This window comes from Rattus rattus, chromosome 5 (genome assembly GCF_011064425.1).
Source record: "Rattus rattus isolate New Zealand chromosome 5, Rrattus_CSIRO_v1, whole genome shotgun sequence".
NCBI lineage: Eukaryota > Metazoa > Chordata > Mammalia > Rodentia > Muridae > Rattus > Rattus rattus.
This window is the reverse complement of record NC_046158.1, coordinates 108876732-108894851: the sequence shown is the minus strand read 5'-3', so window position 1 is coordinate 108894851 and position 18120 is coordinate 108876732.

Below are 18120 nucleotides of genomic sequence, written 5' to 3'. Positions count from 1 at the left end.
ACAGATATTATTCTCACCCTAATGTTTTATTTTTCACTCTATACATTGGACTGGACTTCTAAACATTTGAGAAAAGGTCTCACTCCATAGTCCAAGCTGAACTGCAATGCACTATAAAGGTCAGTCTAGATTTGACCCTATGGACTATGTACTTTCTCCTCCTGACTGACAAGATTCTGGTACATGTCATCATGTTCAGATATTTTCATTTTCAGATTATCTCACTTTGCAAGTAAATTAATTCCAGATGTCTGAGTATGAACAGCTACAATCCCAGGAAATTTGGTTAATACATGCCTTTCTACCCCTATCTTGGATTTTCATATTGTTTCAACAAGAGGTAGAGATCTCAATATTATGACTTTCAGCAGGAAGTACATCTGTACTTTACAATTTTAGAGACATACCTCATAAACATTAAAGTATATTTGTTAGGTTTCAAACAAGGGACAAATGGCTAAGTTTGGTGTTCATTAACATATCAAAGAAGACACTGGCTGCCCAGCACATCCCAGTCTCTACCTGTTACATAGCTTTCTGGACTGGTACACCTCAGGCCCTACCCTGAACACACAATCCCATATATTGGACTGTGCTTGTCTTCCTCCTGTTCCTTTAGCCTCTGTATAATCCAGCATTATGGATCCAACCCCTCTTTTCATCTACCATTAAGTAAACATTCTAGCCTCTTGGTTTGGCTCTTTCCTTCTGGTCATGTTGACTCTGGATTCCCAAAGAAGTACCTGCCCCTAGCTAAACTCTCCCTTTTATTTATAATAAACTATCTCCTCAACTAAACTTAGGAGGATTTATAACCTTTCCCTGATTTTGTTTTCATTCATCTGATCTAAAGGTGCTTGGCTTCTTTGTTGTCAAAATATGGGTTACAGACAGAGGGAAGGCTCACTATACATAAAGTACAATTAAAATGAGGAAATATGAAAGAATGTTAAAAAAGAAAACCCATCATAAAACTGATTCAAAGGCCCCGTCTTAATAAAAAGCTAAAGGAAGTTAATGCTGACTGGGAGAGTAAGAATCCATTATATTTCTGGAACGGTCCCTTCTCTAGGTTATGCAATTCCAACTGGACAGTCCTATGCAAATATACACATGAGATAAACTAAGTGGAGTTAGTAGGATATACATCCATATATGTATATGTATATTTTGTGCGCATGTATATGTTCATGTGTACAGCAATAATAATTTAAGAGCAGCAGCAGAATATGACAATAAAAGAGGTGGAAGAAGAAGAAAAAGAAGAAGGAGGAGGAGGAAGAGGAGGAGGAGGAGAAGAAGAGAAGGAGGAAAAGGAGGAGGAGAAGGGAGAGAAAGAGGGAGAGGGAGAGGGAGATGGCGACAGAGATGGACAAGAAGACAGAGACCGAGATGGAGACAGAGATAGAGACTGAGAGGAGAAGAGGAAGATAAGTCATGAATATGAGAGTTCAGAGCACAGGAAAGAATAGATATTAAAGAGGAAAAGTTGGAAATGACATAAAGTTAGTACTTGTGTCCTATGCACCTCTAGTGTGGGAGGCTCTTAAAGTATTTCTATACTGTGCCTCTATATATCTGTGTCTCTGGTTATTGTGTCTATAGGTGAAATTGCTATTAATCAACCTTGAGAGATTCTGTAGTCTCCCTGGGAAAGAACATCTCCATGACCTCCAGGGCCACGTATATCCTCCCCTACACTGAGAGAAATTACAATTTGCCACAGTTCCAGCTCTATCTCCAGCAGGCCAACATAACAGAACCCCCACTCCTTGCATGCTTCTGCCAGTGTTGGTGGGAGTCCCTATTTGATTCTGAGGTGGATCTGGGATAGAGTTCACTAACGGATTGCAGAAATGGTGCTGAAGGATTTCTTAGTTTCTCACTGTCATCATATGCTGCTGTAAAATTATAAAAACTAATAGCTGTCTTTTACCCCACACTCTATCTGGCACTATAGTGCCCCAAGATATCTGGTACATATCTTCATCTCAGTTAGCAAAGCGTCTCACTCACTCTGCTCCATCCCATATCACACTACCGATGGCTTCTCTCTGAGCCTGGCAACACTCTTTCTACCCATCTAGTTCCCCAGGCAGGTTGCCATCATGTCAGACATACACATATCTCCAGCCACCACATGCTCTCTTGAACTTAAATTGCTAAATGAAAAACAAACAACACAATAACCTCTGATCTAATTGATAATATATAATTTGCTCATCTAGACATAGAAAGCCCTGTACACATTCATCTCTTAAGAATATTCATAACAACCTGTAAATGTGCAGAGAGGAATCTTAAGATCTGCCTCCATGTTCACTTGACTGCCTCCCTCTCTCTTGTTCAGTTCCCTCCCCTCTCTAAAACTTTACTCCCACCCATTCTTCCTTCTTATCCAATGACAGGCCTCATTCTGTCTTGTACCTACCTTCACCTGCATATTGATATCATCCTAAAATCATACCCTGAAAAGTCATCTTTAGGTGGTTAAGTGAGTCCCCTACAATAAATTTCAACAGGGAAAGGACACAGGCCTATTTGTGTCATCTTCCCAAAAGGTAGGGGTCTTCTTAAAGAGCTGTGAATACTCATATATAGACAGTGAATATGCAGGTTAATAAAACTAAGCACAGACTACCTGGTGCTTAATCTTGTCCAATTATTCTTGTCTGTTTTTAAAGAAAAAAACTTCAATGACAGGATCATCTAGGCCAAAAGAAACAGAAAAAAGAAGTCATTATTTGTTTTTTTCTTTTTCCCACATCTCCATTTATTAGTTCCCTCTGGATAAAGATTTCCCTTTCCACATCTGACCAAGCCATCTCAGTCAGTCAACAAGTTCCCCAGGGCAGATGTGAGGACTGAAAGAAAAAAAGACAATTAGACAACACAATAGTGTGACTCCAGCCAGTTCTGAAGCTGAAGGAAATGTTTTATTTTCTAATCTGCTTTTATACCACTTTAACTACATGAAGAAAGATAAGATCCATTCTGGATAGAGGAACAAGCAAGGTGATAATCAAGATCCTGTAAACACCTTTCTGGGGGCTAATCAGGATGACCAAGACAAAAGGGCTGCCACAAATGCTTCTGTTATGCCTGTTCTGAGCTTTGTATTAACTCAAATGTAAATGTTCTTTCACAAGGCCTATTTTCTGAGCCCAAGCCCAAAGCCAGATTCCTGTCCTGCACTTCTTTCATTTGTCCTGATAAGATCAGACTCCCCCCACCCCAAGTATCTAGAAGCTAAGCAAATGGCCACAAAAGGCTCTCTGCAAACACTTCACAATTCTATTGATTCTTTACATTTTGTATCATTACTCTGTGAGAGTCTAGACACTTGTAAAATAGTGGTCAATGTAAATGAGTACACAGTAAAGAAAACACCGAAATGGCTGTTTCATGACTTGGTAGGGAGGTTTTATTGTAGGTAAGAGAAAGTGTCCAGAGGCCCATTGAAGAGTCAGAGCAAAGAGGAAAAGAAGCACAATAGACATGGCCTGGGCCTTCTCTTGGGAGTAGGAAGAAGCATAATAAGAAAAAATAGCTAGATCTGAGCCCTGGAGCTGACCCTTTGCCAAGCTTTCCATACCCAACTCCTGCCCAGAGAGAGATGGTCTCCTGGGAGTAGTGACACACCTGAGGGCACATGTGAGACCACCACTTCTACCTGCCCCAAGAGGGATTGTCCCAGAGCCCACAAGACACAGGAGACAAGAAACAGCCAGGGACAGGATCCTTTCAGGTTCCAATAGTACCCTGGAGCTCACCTTGTGCCACAGGTCTACATATCCAAATACTGCCCAGAGGGAGCTGGTTTCCTAGGAGTGCTGACACAGAGGTTTACAGGGAAGACAAGCCATGTTCAGAGACAGCAAGACCAGCCAACATCACAGATAACCAGATGGCTAGAGCCAAGTGCTAGAACCTAAGCAACAAAAACCAAGGTCATTTGGCATCATCAGAACCCAGTTCTCCCATTCAGAAAGCCCTGAATGCCACAACCAGAGAAACAAGATTCTGGTTTAAAATTTCAATTCATGGTGACGATTGGGGAATTTAAGAAGGACATAAATAACTACCTTGAAAAAATACAGGAGAACACAGGTAAACAGGTAGAAGCACTTTTTTTTTTTATTAACTTGAGTATTTCTTATATACATTTCGAGTGTTATTCCCTTTCCCGGTTTCCAGGCAAACATCCCCCTCCCCCCTCTCCTTCTTTATGGGTGTTCCCCTCCCCATCCTCCCCCCCTTGCCGCCCTCCCCCCAACAATCTAGTTCACTGGGGGTTCAGTCTTAGCAGGACAGGGCTTCCCCTTCCACTGGTGCTCTTACTAGGATATTCATTGCTACCTATGAGGTCAGAGTCCAGGGTCAGTCCATGTATAGTCTTTAGGTAGTGGCTTAGTCCCTGGAAGCTCTGGTTGCTTGGCATTGTTGTACACATATGGGGTCTCGAGCCCCTTCAAGCTCTTCAGTTCTTTCTCTGATTCCTTCAGCAGGGGTCCTATTCTCAATTCAGTGGTTTGCTGCTGGCATTACGCCTCTGTGTTTGCTGTATTCTGGCTGTGTCTCTCGGGAGAGATCTACATCCGGCTCCTGTCGGCCTGCACTTCTTTGCTTCATCCATCTTGTCTAATTGGATGGCTGTATATGCATGGGCCACATGTGGGGCAGGCTCTGAATGGGTGTTCCTTCTGTGTCTGTTTTAATCTTTGCCTCTCTGCCAAGGGTATTCTTGTTCCACTTTTAAAGAAGGAGTGAAGCATTCACATTTTGATCATCCGTCTTGAGTTTCATTTGTTCTAGGCATCTAGGGTAATTCAAGCATTTGGGCTAATAGCCACTTAACAATGAGTGCATACCATGTGTGTTTTTCTGTGATTGGGTTACCTCACTCAGGATGATATTTTCCAGTTCCGACCATTTGCCTACGAATTTCATAAAGTCATTGTTTTTTATAGCTGAGTAATATTCCATTGTGTAGATGTACCACATTTTCTGTATCCATTCCTCTGTTGAAGGACATCTGGGTTCTTTCCAGCTTCTGGCTATTATAAATAAGGCTGCGATGAACATAGGTAAACAGGTAGAAGCACTTAAAGAAGAAACACAAAAATCCCTTAAAGAATTAGACAAAAACACAACGAAATTGGTAAAGCAATTAGCCCTCTATCAGATGTAGGATTGGTAAACATCTTTTCTTAATCCTTTGGTTGCCATGTTGTCCTAATAACAGTTTCCTGTGTATTACAGAAGCTTTGCTGTTTGATGAGGTACCACTTGGCAATTCCTGATATTAGAGAATAAGCCATTGAGATTTTCTTCAAGAAAATTCCCAGTGCACATTTGATTGAGATTCTTCCGCAATTTTTCTCCTATTAGTTGGAGTGTGTCTGGTTTGATGTGGAGGTCCTTGATCCACTTGGACTTAAGTTTTATACAGGGTGATAAGAATGGATTGATTTGCATTCTTCTACATGCTGACCTCCAGTTGAACCAGCACCATTTGTTGATAATGCTATTGTTTAAGGGCTAATATCAAAATATAAAAAAGAACTCAGAAGTTAGACCCTGAAAGCCAAATAACCCTACTAAAAATGAGGTAAAGAGCTAAACAAAGAATACTCAACTGAGGAATATCAAATGGCTGAGAAGTACCTAAAGAAATGTTCAACATCCTTATTATCAGGGAAATACAAATCAAAACAGCCCTGAGATTTCACCTCACACCTTTCAGAATGGCTAAGATCAAAAACCAAGTGACAGCAGATGCTGGCAAGGATGTGGAGAAAGGGAACACTCCTCCATTGTTGGTGGGATGATAAAGTGGTACAAACACTCTGGAAATCAGTCTGGAGGTTCCTCAGAAAATTGGACATTCCACTACCTGAGGACCCAGCCGTACATCTCCTGGGCATATATCCAAAAAAACTCTCCAACATACAACCAAGACACGTGCTCCACTATGTTCATAGCAGCCTTATTTATAATAGCCAGAAGCTGGAAAGAACCCCAGATACCCTTCAACAGAGGAATGGATACAGAAAATGGGGTACATCTACACAATAAGTAGTAATAAGCTATCAAAAACAATGACGCCATGAAATTCATAGACAAATGGATTGAACTAGAAAATATCATCCTGAGTTAGGTAACCCAGTCACAGAAAAATACATATGGTATGCACTCACAGATAAGTGCACATTAGCCAAAAAGCTCAAATCACCAAACATACAACACACATACCACATGAAGCAAAAGAAGAAGGGTGGATCCTTCAGTCCTTTTTAAAAGAGGGAGCAAAAATATTCATAGGAGGGCATATCGAAGCAAAGTTTTGTGCAGAGCCTGAAGAAACGGCAATTCAGAGCCTGACCCACATGTGGCCCATATGTGTATAGTCACCAAAACTAGATAAGATTGATGAAGGTAAGAAGTACACAGTGACAGGAAACAGATATAGATTTCTTCTGAGAGACACAGCCAGAACATGTCAAATACAGAGGCAAATGCTAGCAGCAAACCACTGAACTGTGAACAGTACCTATTGGAGGATTGAAAGAGCTGAAGAGGCTTGCAACCCCTTAAGAATAACAATGCCAACCAACCAGAGCTTCCAGAAACTGAACCACTACCCAAAGACTTTACATGGAAAGACCCGTGGCTTGAGCTGCATATGTAGCAGAGGATGGCCTTTTTGGACACCAATGGAAGGAGAAGTCCTTGGTCCTGCCAAGGTTGAACCCCCAGTGTAAAGGATCAGGGGGGAAAGAGAGAGTGGATGGGGAGTGGAACGCTCATATATAAGAAGGGGAGGGGAAAGGAAGAGGGGACTTATGTACAGGTAACCGGGGAAAGGAATAATATTTAAACTGTAAATAATGAAATATCCAATAAAAATAATTTTAATTTAAAAAAATAATAGAAAATGCTATCTTTTCTTCACTGGATGGTTTTACCTCCTTTGTCAAAGATCACATGACCATAGGTGTGTGGGTTCATTTCTGGGTTTTCAATTCTATTCCACTGATCTACTTGCCTGTCTCTGTACAAATACGATAGTTTTGAACACTACTACTCTGTAATATTGCTTGAGGTCAAAGATGGTGATTCCTCTAGAAGTTCTTTTATTGCTGAGGACTGTTTTAGGTTTCCTGGGATTTTTGTTATTCTAAATGAATTTGTAATTTGCTCTTTCTATCTCTGTGAAGAATTGAGGTGGAATTTTGATGGGGATTGCATTGAATCTGAAGATTGCTTTTGGCAAAATGACCACTTTTACAATATTAATACTACCAATCCATGAGCATTGGAGGCCTTTCCATCTTCTGAGATCTTCAATTTCTTTTTTCAGAGACTTGCGATTCTTGTCATAGAGATCTTTCACTTGCTAGGTTAGAATCACACTGAGGTATTTTATGTTATTTGGGACTATTGTGAAGAATGTCATTTCTCTAATTTCTTTCTCTCCCAGTTTATCATTTGAGTAGAGGAAGGCTACTGATTTGAGTTAATTTTATACCCAGCCACTTTGCCGAAGGTGCTTATGAGGCTTAACAGTTCTCTGGTGGAACTTTTGGGGTCACTTACTATCTATACTATCTATACCACCTGCAAATAGTGATACGTTGACTTCTTCCTTTCCAATTTGTATCCCTTTGACCTCCTTTCATTTTCTGATTGCTCTGACCAGGACCTCGAGTACTATATTGAATAAGTAAGGAGAGAGTAAGCAGCCTTGTCTTGTCCCTGATTTTAGTGGGATTCCTTCAAGTTTCTCTGCTTTTAGTTTAATGTTAGCTACTGGTTGGCTGTATGCTTAGGTATGGGCCTTGAATTCCTGATCTTTCCAGAACTTTTATCATGAATGGGTGCTGAATTTTGTAAAATGGTTTCTCAGCATCTAATGAAATGATTTATTTTCTTTGAGTTAGTTTATATAGTGGACTATATTGATGGATTTCCGTATATTGAACCATCCCTGCATCCCTGAGATGAACCCTATTTGATCATTAGGGATGTTCTTTCTGATGTGTTCTTGGATTTGGTTTGAGAGAATTTTATTGAGTATTTTTGTGGCAATATTCTTTTTTTTTGTTTTCAGCTTTTTATTTATTTTTTAAAATTATTTTAATTAATAATTAAATTAATGCACAAACGTCACCCAGCTGATATGAGGAAGCCACTCAAACACTTGCCCAGTCCCACACTGTACATCTCAGAGAGCTTGTATGCAGTTAGAATGGCCCCTCTGAGGCTGTCGGGTTTTACATTTCCACAGCCAGTTACATGTATATTCTCTTACCCACTGTAAAGAAGAACTACGGTAGAATTTAAATTGGAAAAGCAAAAGAGACGTGTACAGCCTCTAGTGTCTTTAGTGTCCTGCATGGGTTCTGCTCTTCCTCAGCACTGACGTTACCCTCTCGTTCTCTTTTCTTTTTTTTTTTTTATTATTATTAACTTGAGTATTTCTTATATACATTTGGAATGCTATTCCTTTCGGTTTCGGAGCAAACATCCCCTCCCCTCCCTTCTTATGGGTGTTCCCCTCCAACCCTCCCCCTTGCTGCCCTCTCCCCAACAGTCTAGTTCACTAGGGGTTCAGTCTTAGCAGGACCCAGGGCTTCCCCTTCCACTGGTGCTCTTACTAGGATATTCATTGCAACCTACGAGGTCAGAGTCCAGGGTCAGTCCATGTATAGTCTTTGGGTAGTGGCTTAGTCCCTGGAAGCTCTGGTTGGTTGGCATTGCTGTACATATGGGGTCACGAGCTCCTTCAAGCTCTTCCAGTTCTTTCTCTGATTCCTTCAACAGGGGTCCTGTTCTCAGTTCAGTGGTTTCCTGCTGGCATCGCCTCTGTATTTGCTGTATTCTGGCTGTGTCTCTCATGGCGATCTGCACTCACATTTTGATCATCCGTCTTGAGTTTCATTTGTTACTAGGCATCTAGGGTAACTCAAGCATTTGGGCTAATAGCCACTTATCAATGAGTACATACCATGTATGTCTTTCTGTGATTAGGTTAGCTCACTCAGGATGATATTTTCCAGTTCAACCATTTGCCCTACAATTTCATAAAGTCATTGTTTTTTGATAGCTGAGTAATATTCCATTGTGTAGATGTACCACATTTTTCTGTATCCATTCCTCTGTTGAAGGGCATCTGGGTTCTTTCCAGCTTCTGGCTATTATAAATAAGGCTGCGATGAACATAGTGGAGCACGTGTCTTTTTTTATATGTTGGGGCATCTTTTTTGGTATATGCCCAGGAGGTATAGCTGGATCCTCAGGCAGTTCAATGTCCAATTTTCTGAGGAACCTCCAGACTGATTTCCAGAATGGTTGTAGCAGTCTGCAACCCCACCAACAATGGAGGGTGTTCCCCTTTCTCCACATCCTCGCCAGCATTTGCTGTCACCTGAGTTTTGATATTATTGTGGCAATATTCTTAAGGGAAATTTTTCTTAAGTACTCTTTCTTTGTTTGACCTTTGTGTGGTTTGAGTATAAGTTTAATTGTGGCTTCATAGAAGGGATTGGGTAGTGTTCTGTTTCTATTTTGTGAAATAATTTGGACAGTATTTGTATGAGGTCTTGTACAAATGTCTAATAGAATTCTGCACTAAACCCATCTGCTTCTTCACTGTTTTTGGTTGGGAGACATTTAATACCTGCTTCTTTTTCTTTAAGCATGATGGGACACTTTAGATGGATTATCTGTTCTTGATTTAATTTGGTACCTGATATTTGTCTAGAAAATTGTCCATTTCCTCCAGATTTTCCAGTTTTGTTGAATACAGGGTTTTGCTGTAGGATCTGATGGTTTTACAAATTTCCTAAGATTCTGTTGTTATGTCTCCCTTTTCATTTCTGATTTTGTTAATTTGGATACACTCTCTGTGCCCTCTGGTTAGTCAGGCTGAGGGTTTATCTATTTTGTTGATTTTCGCAAAGTATCATCTACTGGTTTTGTTGATTCTTTGTATAGCTCTTTCTGTCTCTACTTGGTTGATTTCAGCCCCGAGTTTGATTATTTCCTGCCTTCTACTTCTATTGGGTGTATTTGCTTCTTTTTGTTCTAGAGCTTTTAGGTGTGCTGTAAGCTGATAATATATGCTCTCTCCAGTTTCTTTTTGGAGGCACTCAGATCTGTGAGTTTTCTGCTTAGCACTGTTTTCATTGTGTCCCATGATTTGGGGGTATTTTGTGCCTTCATTTTCATTAAATTCTAAAAAGCCTTTAATTTCTTTATTTCTTCCTTGACCAAGATAACTTTGATTAGAGGGTTGTTAACTTCCATCGTGACCAGCCTTAATCCATGGTGATCTGATAGGATAGATGGGATTATTCAGTCTTCTTGTATCATCTCTTAAGGCCAGTTTTGTGATGTTGTTAATTTTAAAGAAAGTACCCTGAGATGCTTAGAAGACGGTATCTTCTTTTGATTTTTCCTTATGAAATGTTCTATAGATGTCAATTAAATCCATTTGTTAAAAAAAACTCTGTTAGTTTCACTGTGTCTCTGTTCAGTTTCTGTTTCTAGGTTCTGTCCAATGATCATAATGGGGTGTTGAAATCTCCCACTATTATTGTGTAAGGTATTATGTATGCTTTGAACCTTAGTAAAGTTTTTTGTTTTGTTTTGTTTTGTTTTATGAATGTGGGTGCCCTTGCATTTGGAGCACAGATGTTCAGAATTGAGAGCTCATTCTGGTAGATTTTTCCTTCCTTATTTTTTTGACAAATTTTGGTTGAAAGTTGATTTTATTCAGTATTAAAATGATTACCCTAGCTTGTACTTTGGGAACATTGCTTAGGCAATTTTTTCCAGTCCTTTTCTCTGAGGTAATGTCTGTCTTTGTCACTGAAGTACATTTCCTATATGAAGCAAAATGCTGGGTCCTGTTTACTTACCCGGTCTGTTAGTCTATGTCATATTCTTGGGGAATTGAGTCCATTGATGTTAAGAGATATTAAGGAATAATGATTGATGCTTCCTGTTATTTTTTTGTGTGACAAGTGGAATTATGTTCATAATGGCGACCTTCTTTTGGATTTGTTGCAAGAAGATTACTTTCTTCCTTTTTCCAGGGTGTGGTTTCCCTCCTTGTGTTGGTCTTTTCCATCTATTATTCTTTGTGGGGCTGAATTTGTGGGAAGTTATTGTGTAAATTTGGTTTTGTCATTGAATATCTTGGTTTCTCCATCTATGGTAATTAAAAGTTTTGCTGAATACAGTAGCCTGGGCTGGCATTTGTGTTCTCTTAGGGTCTGTATGACATCTGCCCAGGATATTTGAGATTTCATAGACTCTGTTGAGAAGCCTGGTGTAATCCTGATAGGTCTGCTTTATATGTTACTTGACTATTTTCCCTTACTGCTTTTAATATTATTTCTTTATTTTGTTCACTTGGTGTTTTGACAATTACGTGATGGAAAGAATTTCTTTTCTGGACCAATATATTTAAAGTTTTGTAGACTTCTTGTATGTTCATGGATATCTCTTTCTTTAGGTTAGGGAAATTTCTTCCATAATTTTGTTAAAGATATTTACTATCCCTTTAAGTGAGGAATCTTTAATCTCTTCTATACCTATTATCCTTAAGTTTGATCTTGCCATTGTGTCCTTAATTTAGTGGTTGTTTTGTTTTAGGAGCTTTTTGCATTTCTTATTTTCTTTCACTGTTGTGTCAATGTTTTCTGCCCTTGAGATTTTCTCTTCTATCTCCTGTTCTGTTGGAGATGCTTGCATCTATGACTCCTGATCACTTTTCCTAGGTTTTCTATCTCCAGGATTGTCTCACTTTGTGATTTCTTTACTGTTTCAATTTCTGTTTTTAGATCCTGGATGGTTTTGTTCAATTGCTTCACCTGTTTGGTTGTGTTTTCCCTAAATCTTTAAGAGATTTTTGTGTTTATATTCTTGAAGGGCTTCTACCTGTTTACCTGTGTTCTCCTGTATTTTTTTTCAGGGAGTTATTTATTTCCTTCCCCAATCAACATTATGAGTTGTGACTTCAAATCAATCTTGCTCTTCTGGTGTGTTGGGATATTTAGGGCTTGCTGTGCTGGGAAAACTGGGTTCTGGCGATGCCAAGTGGCCTTGATTTCAGTTGCTTAGGTGCTTGCACTTGCCTGTAGCCATCTGCTTATCTCTGGTGTTGGCTGGTCTTGTTGTCTCTGACCATGGTTTGTGTTGCCTGTAAGCCTGTGTGTCAGCACTCCCAGGAGACATGCTCTCTCTGGGCAGTATTTGGAAATGTAGTCCTTTGGCACAGGGTCAGCTCCAGGGTGCTAATATAAACTGGAAGGATCCTGTCCCTGGTTGTTTCTTTTTTCTTGTGTCCTGTGGTCTCTGGGCTGATCCCTCTTGGGGTAGGTATTTGAACAGAAGAGGTGATCTAACATGTGCTCTTAGGTGTGTCAGCACTCCAAGGAGACCAGCTCTCTCTGTGCAGAAGTTGGGTATGGAGAGATTGGCACAGGGTCAGCTCTAGGGTGCAGATCTAGCTATTCTTTCTTATTATACTTCTTCCTACACATAAGAGAAGGCCTAGGCTATGTCCAGTCTACTTCTTTTTCTCTCTGCTCTGAGTTTTTCCACAGGCTTCTGGATGTTTTCTCTTAACTACAATAAAACCTCCTGACCAAGTCATGAACCAGATATTTAGGTGTTTTCCTTCATGTGCATTAATTTATATTGCACAGTATAGTATATAGTATTGTATAGCATACAAATGTATAGACTTTAACAGAGTAATTATACAAGATGTAAAGAATCAATAGAACTGTGAGATGTGGACAGGGAAATCTTCAATATATAGAGAGAACTAACAAATGAAGAAGTGGGAAACATAAAAAAATATAGTGCCACCTTTTTCTGCTTCTTTTGGAATACTTGCTCATGTCATTGAAGTTTTTTCTTTAAAAACAGAGAAAAGTAATTGGACAAGATAAAGCACCAGACAGTCTGTGCTTATTCTTATTAACCTGCATATTCACTGTCTATATATGAGCATATATATATATATATATGATGAATATATATATATTCATTCACATCTCTTTCTTTAAGAAGGTCCCTACCTCTGGGGAAGATAATACCAATAGGTCTGTTGCCTTGCTCTTATGGAAATTTATTGTAGGAGATGCACTTAGCCAAATAAAGATGACATTTGAGAGTATGATATCAGTAAGAAACTAAGAAATCCTTCAGCATCGTGTCTGTAATCTGTGGGTGAATTCTATCACAGATCAACCTCAGAATCAGATAAGAACTCCCACTAGCACTGGCAGATGCATGCAAAGAGTGGGGGGGGGTCTGCTCTAGTGGCTTGCTGGAGATAGTGCTGGAACTGTGACAAATTGTAATTTCTCTCAGTGTAGGGGAGGATATATCTGGCCATGGGGGTCTTGGACACTTTCTTTCCAAGGGAGACCAGAGAATCTCCCAAGGCTGATTGATAGTAATTGCACCTGTAGATGCAGTAACCAGAGACACAGATATATAGAGGCACAGAGAAGAAATGTTTTAAGAGCCTACAATATTAGAGGTGCATAGGACACAAGTACTAACTTTATACCATTTCCAACTTTTCCTCTCTAACACCTATGCTTATCTGTGCTCTGAACACTCACATTCATGACTTATCATCATCATCTTCATCATCATCATCATCATCATCATTATCTTCTTCCTTTCTTTGTCACCTGCTGCTGCTGCTGCTTTTAAATTATTATTGGTGGACACATGAATATCTACAAGCACACACAAATAAACATGCATATGAATCCTACTGACTCCACGTAGTTTTGCTCATGCATATATATATATATATATGCATGGGGCTGTCCAGTTGGAATTGCCTAACCTAGAGAAGGGACCATTCCAGAAATATAATGAATTCTCACTCTCTCAGTCAGCATTGACTGCCTTTAACTTTTCATTAAGACTGGGCCTTTGAATCAGTTTTATGATGGGTTTTCTTTTTTAATATTCTTTCATATTTCCTCATTTTAATTGTACTTTATTTATAGCGAGCCTTCCCTCTGTCTGTAACCCATATTTTGACAATAAATAAGCCAAGAATCTTTAGATGAGATGAATGAAAACAAAATCAGGGAAAGGATATAAAACCTCCTAAGTTTAGTTGAGGAGAAAGTTTATTATAAATAAAAGGGAGAGTACAGCTAGGGGCAGGTACTTCTTTGGGAATTCAGAGTCAACATGACAAGAAAGGAAGAACCAAACCAAGAAGCTAGAAAGATTTATTAGTGGTAGATGAAAAGAGGGGTTGGATCCATAACGCTAGATTGTATAGAGGGCAAAGGAACAGTGGGAAGAAAAGCACAGTCCAATATGTGGCATTGTGTGTTCAGGGTAGGGACTGAGTTGTACCAGCCAAGAAAGCTATGTAAGGTAGGGACTGGATGTGCTGGGCAGCCAATGTCTTTTTTGATATGTTAATGGACACCAAATTTAGCGATTTTTCTCTTGTTTGAGACCTAACAAATATACTTTCATCTGTCTATGGTATGACTCTAAAATTGAAAAATATAGAAGTGTACTACTGGTGAAGGTCATATTATTGAGATCTCTACCTCTTGTTGAAGCAATATGAAAGGCCAAAATGGAGATACAAAGGCATGTAGCCAAATTTCCAGGGATTGTGACAGTTCATACTGAGACATCTGAAATTACCTCACTAACAAGTGAGATATTCTGAAAAGGAAAATATCTGAACATGATGACATGTACCTGAATTTCATCACTCAGGAGGAGAAAGCACATAGTCCATAAAGTCAAATCTAGACTGGCCTTCATAGTGCATTGCAGTTCAACTTGGACTATGAGACCTTTTTCTCGAATGTTTAGAAGTCCAATCCAATGTACAGAGTGAAAAATAAAACATTAGGGAGAGAATAAAATCTGTATTTGAAATTCGGACAACTGATAGTCTTAAATATCTGCAGTGTTTTATCTTAAACGAATGGGGGAATTTTCTTCAAATTTATTAGTGCCACTTATTCAAAAATTAATAAAACTAAAATAAATTTGAGAAATAAAATAGACATCACCATTTAGTAAGGAAATTATTAATAGCATGTACAAGGAAACATACACATCATTCTAAACACTGTACGCGTCACTACATTTTGTCTTAGGTCACTATTCTTATGATGAAGCACCACAACAAAAACAATCTGGGGAGGAAAGGGTTTATGGGCGTTCTACTTCTATGTCCATAGCCCATCACTGGATGCAGTCGAACAGAAACTCAAGCAAGCCAGGACAGGCATCTGGATGCAGGACCTGATTCAGAGGCCACGGAGGGATGCTGTTTACTAGATTGTTCACATAGCTTGCTTACATGGTCTATTCTCTTAGAGAATTCAGGACCACAAGCTTGACCTCACTGATATTTTAGGGGTAATCCAACATCATTTACTGATTAAGAAAATGCTCTATAGGCTTGACTATATGCCCCTTTTGGGAAGGTATTTAATCAGTGTTCCCTACTTTCAGATGACTCCTTTGTGTATCAAGTTGACATAATTTTAGCTAGTACACTTTTTTTTCAAGAAATGTGAATATCTGTGCTAGAAAAGTCTAGAAAGGAAGAAACAAGTGAGAGTTGGAATCTCATTGAGCAGCAAGTCCAAAAGTATTTGGCTTAGACATAGAGAACTGTGGAGGAAATTCCTTACCCTGTTGACAGTAAAAGTTTGCAGCATTGTTGACCGCTACAGCATTAATGGTGAATGTGAAAGCTGTCTCATACCCACTACCACTGAACCTGACAGAAACACCAAATGCTAAACTGAATGCTTCATAAATCAGGACTATGGGAGTCTGTTCTGGGTTCTGTGGTTACTACTGCACACTATTACTGTACAATGTGTCAGTGTCACTCTTAGAGGAATTGCAGACTATGGTGTCGATTTGTCCCAGAGACACAGCCAAGCAAACTAAAGATTGGGTCAGCACAATGTCTCCAGTAAAGCCTGAAATGATAAATGCACAATCATTACATTTACAGGCATATGAAACCATCTCAAGTGTGATACATATGACACCTGCTACAACAGTCACAATCATCATTCTGAACTATTAGAAAATAAAAGGGAAAAGGTGATGTTTAAAAACAAATTTAAATGCCACAATTGCAACCATCACAATCACAAAGGAATGGGAAATGTATATGGGTACAGTAGAAGCTTACAGTGCTTTGCTGTGCTGTCTCACATGGTACTCACAGCAATACTCATAGCAGGAGAGCAGCTGCCCTGTCTCTGAGAAGTGACTCCTTTTCAGGTCACAGGCTTTGTAGATGCTTTCAGCACCCTGGGCCTTTGCCTAATGATTCAATGTGCAGAACAGCTCAGTAAAGCTAATAATCAGAGGGACACCTGCTCTCATCTCAGTGGTCAGTGGGTTTGGCAAAACCATTCACTGAGCAGCAGAAACGTATCTTAGGGGATTTTACAACTGCCCCTCAATTTTCAACCCATTTCTTTTGTAAAAAAAAAATCTTTATATAATACATTTTCATAAAATCTCCCAACTCTTACCAGATTCTTTCCTCTTCCCTACCCACCCAACTTCATATTCTCTGTGTCTATCTCTCTCTCTCTCTCTCTCTCTCTCTCTCTCTCTCTCTCTCTCTCTCTCTCTGTGTGTGTGTGTGTGTGTGTGCATGTGTGTTTGTGTGCTTGTGTGTATGTGTCTGTCTCCACTCTCTTTCCCTGAACCCTATCAAAAAACACAATTTTTTAAAATTGCAAGACAAAAATATATGTGATACATGGATACTTTAGTGTAAAGAATTTGAGAATTTTTGGAACACTTTCAAATCTCAATAACTTTACAATTTTTAAGCAACAGTGCGTTTCACATTGTAATCCTTATCAAGAAGATAAGCAACTAGATCTTATTCTGTAGATAGAGGGTATGGTTTCCTCTTGGTTTCAAGATGAATTTACACTACTGAATAACCTTCACCTCAAATTTATAAATGTCATCAGGATCTAATATTATGAGAGACATGAACAGGGAACACAGATCATTGAGAATAATCAGAGTCATCCCTTACTCTACACCAAAATACAATGATGAGCTAACAAATATGTTTTGAAGACGGAGTATTTGTCCCACTGTGTCATACTCATGATGGGAGTATCTAATATTTCAGTCTCAACACTCAAAAGCATATAAATAATTCCAGAGTGATATGTGGTCCCAGAAACAAGGGCAACAGATACCACATTTTCTCTCCTTTATAGATCCTAATTATATTGTATGTAAAGTTCATGTGTGTATATATGTACATGTATGTATTGCTGCATGTGTGCATTTGTATATGTGTATGTATATATATGCATATGAGTATTTTTGTTAGTGTATGCTTGTGTATGCATGTACATGTGTATACATATATGTATATATGAATGTGTGCATATGTGTTTAAGATAGAAAAAGGAGACAGTGAGAATGAGAGAGACGTAGACGGGGAAGAGGGAGAATAGATTAGAAAGGAAAAATATCAAGCTTTTAGGATTCATACTGTGAAAAGTGTGTCTCTGTGCATTTAGTTGTTAATTATGTACAGGCAGTGTGTTAAATGCTGCTTGCAGATCTCTAGCATTGCCATTTCTGTTGCCCATTACTGTGTTCTTGATTTGTCAATATTCATTCTTCATTACTTTCCTAAGGCAATCTAAAATATTATCTAATTGGTTATAACAGAGTTCAAACAGCAATAGCCAGACAGGAAGTAGAAGGTGGAACTTGCCAGCAGTGAGAGAGATACTGGAAAAGACATGTGGTAGATTCAGCCAATGAACAGAGAGTTAAACAGATGAATCAAAGTCAATCACAGTTGTAGCTGACCATATAGAGAGACTTAGTGCCAGGACTATTCAAGTTAGAGTAGCTAGGAAACTGCCCAGCAAAAGACCTAAGCTTCAAAATATTAAAAAGCCTCTGTATGCATATTCATGTTGCTGGTGGATCAAAGATAGTCTTACTATAACAAGGGGAAAAAGAATAGATATGGGTAGTTAGTGGATACAGTAAAATATATGATGTACTTAAAAGACATTCTTTTGT